The sequence below is a fragment of the Palaemon carinicauda genome, chromosome 31, assembly GCF_036898095.1.
Source record: "Palaemon carinicauda isolate YSFRI2023 chromosome 31, ASM3689809v2, whole genome shotgun sequence".
Classification (NCBI taxonomy): domain Eukaryota; kingdom Metazoa; phylum Arthropoda; class Malacostraca; order Decapoda; family Palaemonidae; genus Palaemon; species Palaemon carinicauda.
In genome coordinates this window covers 49,702,692-49,708,108 of record NC_090755.1, presented here as the reverse complement: position 1 = coordinate 49,708,108, position 5,417 = coordinate 49,702,692, and positions in this window count along the sequence as shown.

Sequence of the window (5,417 nt, the reverse complement as noted above, 5' to 3'; positions counted from 1 at the left end):
AAATCCAAGAGAGATGAAATAGAATTAGCAGAACTATCTATAACAATAAATAAACTAATAACCCAAAACATGCGTAGATAAAATCAAATCAAAATTGAAGAAGCACTAAAGAAAGGAAGAAGTATCAAATTGATGAAAAGAAGACTTGGAACTGGATGTGAACAGATATCTACTTTGAACGCTATAAATTGAAATACTATCAACAGTAAAGATGGAATAAAAAAAAATAAAAAATACATAGGATTTCTATGTAATGCTATACAAAAGAGGTATAAAAATAACTTTACAAATAAGGTAATACCCGAACCGGCACCAACCATGACAGTAGGAAAAGTACAGAAAACCTTAAAAGGCATGAAAAGAGGAAAATAAGCATGAGAAGATGGCCTAAAAATTGATTTAATAATAGATGGAGGAGACTTAATAGTATTAAATTTGCTGAACTTTCTATACAATGTCTGCAAGAATGCTGTACTTGGAAAACCTTCACAAAAATGGATAAAAAAAATACCTGAAAAATCACCACCCAATTAGTTTACTTGCCCCAATAAATACAATATTTACAAAGACCATATTAACTCGAATAGAAAGAGAGCTACACTTTAATCAAGCAAGAGAGCATACAGGCTTTAATAGTGAGTATTGAACAGCTGACCATATCCATGAAATTAACCAGCTAGTGGAAAAATCAACGGAGTATGACAAACCGCAATGTCTGACATTTATAAACTATGAGAAAGCTTTTGATTCTTTCAAGACCTCAGCAGTAATGTAAACCCTTCAAAGACAAGGAATAAACAAATAGATGATAATACATAAAAATAAAAGAAAACTCAGATTGAGAAAGGAGTGAGAAACGGAGACTCTATCTCTCATAAATTCTTCCCAGCATCCCTAGAAGAACTTTGTAAAAAGTTAGATTTGTATAATGCAGGCGTTAATAATAATGGAGAATACCTTAACAACTTAACATTTGTAGATGACAGTTGTGTTTAGCGAATCATGTGGGGAATTGCAAAAGAATGATAGAAGATTTGAATAGAGAAAGCAAAGATGTAGGACTGATAATGAATATAAGTAAAACTAATACAATGTTTAATGAAAATATAGAGACAACAAATAAGAGTTGCGGAAGAACCTCTAGAGATTGATAATGTATATACGTACTTGGACAGACAGTGAGTGTTTCGGCTGGACACGTGAATGAAATTAAAAGAATGATAAGCATGGGCTGGAGAGCACTTGGTAAATAGAATACGATTATGCAAAGTAAAATGCCCTTTTCTTTAAAAGGAAAATATTCAATCAGATGGTCCCACCTGTTTTAATTTATGTATCATAAATTTGAAGCCTTACTAAAGTCTTAATTCATAAGTTAGTTACAATTCAAAGAGCTGTGGAAAAAATAATGAGGGGAATAACACTAAGAGCAACACGGATACGAGAGCAAACGAGAGGATAATCTAACATGTAAGAAAAAGAAATGGCCGTGGGCAGGGCACATATATATACTGTATATATATATATATATATATATATATATATATATATATATATATATATATATATATATATATATATATATATATATATATATATATATATATATACATACATATATATATATATATATATATATATATATATATATATATATATATATATATATATATATATATATATATATATATATATATATATATATATCGTGCTAATACTCGAAATTGCCTATTTCGTGAATTAGGCAGTAAGTGCACCTAAACGATGAAATACGCATTTTATTGCCTGTTTCACGAAATATGCAGTAATTTGTCTAAAATATGTAGGGAATCTTAGAAGTTGCCTAACTCACAGACTGGGCAGCCTATTTCAGAAAATAAGCAAGTTGACTGGTTCCTGATTTAGGCAAATCAATTAAAGTGGCACCATAAGCAGTTGATACCTTGATAATGAAGTCTAGACACTAGACCCTGTATTTACAAAGTTCAATCATTACTCTAACAAATTTGATCCAAGTAATGTTATAAGGTACACCTGGGCACACTATTCTATCTTGTTTCTCTTCCTCTTGTTTTGTAAAAGTTTGTATAGTTTCTATATGATATATTCATTTTAATGTTGCTGCTGTTCTCAAAATATCTTATTTCCCCTTATTTCCTTGCCTCACTGGGCTATTTTCCCTGTTGGAGCCCCTGGGTTTATAGCTTCGTGCTTTTCCAACTAGGGTTGTAGCTTAGCAAGTAATAATAATAATGAAAACAAAGGAACCCAAGTTAAGGACCGTGCTCAAGAAAAGCCAGAGTAAAGTGCTTCAGGAAGATTCGTTGATGAATCATCATCAGATGGGGTAGATGGAGAATGATTGAGAATCCTTTGAATTTAATCAGTATTCAACAGCAAGATACAGTAAATAGACAGAAAAAATGGGGATGAAAAGCTGCGAACAGCTTACAAAATGCTTGATCCTCTTAAACATATGATTCTGTTTTTGGATACTGTGCGAATTTGACAGCGGTTGCCTAGACTGTTGGAGTGTGCCAGGAGTCATTCTTAAAATAGACCCAAATGGCCTTGTACTACATCGGCACTAAGTAAGGAATAGTTACCACAAATTATTCTTGGAAATAGTAGAGCAAGGTAAAGTTAAACTAGATGTGTTTCCTTTCCATAAAATTGTAGCCCTTCATTCTAGAACCGTAGGCCAAGGGATCACAAATTGTGGTTGTGCTTCCGAGGGTGACATCAAGATGAGCAATTGCAGGAAAAAAGGTCAAATGTGTCACAGACATTGCCATCCTAATAACATTAAATATAAAAATAAGTAGTGAGTGAAATAAATATACGTGATATTTTACATACTTTCCCCCTAGCTATCTCATTTTGTTTGTTTGTGTAAATATATTTATGAAACATATGATGATCATGGCGAAGAATGTCAGTATATAGTTTAATAAAAAGAATTTATTGCATATGAATGTGAATTACATAGACAAAAATGAAGATGAGAGGTGGACAAAATAGCCAACGTTTCTAGTTTGTAAAACAGACAATTTGCCAGAGCAATGACTGAACTCTCAAATACAGGATCCAGTAACTAGTCTTCACTATCAAGGTATTAACTGCTTATGGGGCCACTATAATTGATTTGTCTAAATCAGGAACCAGGCTGCATCATCTGCGATTTAGGCAACATTTAAGAATCCATACATATTTTAGGCAATTAGCTATTTTGTGAAACACGCAATGGAATGCCTATTTCACGGAGTAGGCTCACTGACTGCCTATTCCATGAATATATATATATATATATATATATATATATATATATATATATATATATATATATATATATATATATATATATATATATATATATATATATAGATATATATATATATATATATATATATATATATATATATATATATATATATATGTATATATATATATATATATATATATATATATATATATATATATATATATATATATATATATATATATATATATATATATATATATATCTATATATATATATATATATATATATATATATATATATATATATATATATATATATATATATATTTATATATATATATATATATATATATATATATATATATATATATATATTTATATATATACATATATATAAATATATATATATATATATATATATATATATATATATATATATATATATATATATATATATATATATATATATATATATATATATATATATATATGATGAATCTTGCACATTTTGACGTGTTTTTCATATTCAAATAAGCCATATATTTTTATACATTAACGTCTGCATTCTCTTAACGACCTCGGGATCCGAGCCCTAAGCGAAATCACGCAAAGACGAGATCTTCTAACCGGCCAAGTGGTAGTGTCACTGTTTATACAAGCTTCCCGGACCAGGGTTCGACATTAATGTATGAAAGTATATAGCTTATTTTAATATATATACATATATATATATATATATATATATATATATATATATATATATATATATATATATATATACATATATATATATATATATATATATATATATATATATATATGTGTGTGTATATATGCATACATTTATGTATATACTATACATACATAAATACATACACACACACACACACACACATATATATATATATATATATATATATATATATATATATATATATATATATATATATATATATATATATAGAGCACATAATACCGGATTTTACCTTGGAAGTGTATATCCACTGGAAATTCATTCATGATAAATGCTCCTGTCTGGACAAGGGTTCAAACCTATACCCTAAGCCGAAACTATTCCTACAGGGACGATTTGATTGGAAAGTCGTCCCTGCGGGCAATTGTTCTGGCTCAGGGCATAGGTTCGAATCCTTGCCCAGCCAGAAAAATTTATCATAAATGAATTTTGAGTTGATATTCATACATTCCCAATGATAGAATTTGGTATCAAATGCCTTTGTGGTTGATATTTACATTAATTAAAATCACGATTGCTAGTGATACATAATATATATATATATATATATATATATATATATATATATATATATATATATATATATATATATATATATAATATATATATATATATATATATATATATATATATATATATATATATATATATATATATATATATATATATATATATATATAGATGAGTGTATTTATACTTGTGTATGAAATGGCTAATCTTGCCAAAGTTTATTATAGCGAAAGGTGTTTATTCAAGCTTCAGCAACTTTAGTGTTAATGAAGCGACGACTCGAGTTTTTTTCAGTGGAGTTGCCTTCTTTTAAGGTAAACGACTCAACATGTTTGACAAAGGACAGGTATTTCTTCGTGTCTTTAACAAGTATGTAACATTAGTAGCAAGCCGGTGTCGAAAATTAGAATAATGTGAAATTTATTGGTAATTAAATGTATGTATTTAACACTAGCAGACTCAACTTATATATAAAAAAAATGACATTTAGTAAACTTATGCCTTTAAGATGAAATTTAAGTTATATATCTGATTTGGGTTTTTACAATCCAGACACTTTCTTGTCCATCTGTAAGCCCTCAAACAGATGATTAATTACCAGAAATATTCTTGCTGAGTTTTTCAATCCTTTGACCTACCAAAATGTCTCATAGACAAAGGAAAAAAGGAAAATTGCTATTGATTGATGGTGAAGCGATTAAAAAGTGTAGAAAAATGTGGAATGGGTGATATGCCAGATGAGTCTAGATAAAAAAACTGAATGAGTACATAATCATATTAACTCTTGTTGGAAGGAAAAGGCAATAGATGCAAATACAAGATGTGTGCGGGGATTTTACAGACATATCATTACTTCAGATTCCAGGTGTGGAGTACTGCAGGGAACTGAATA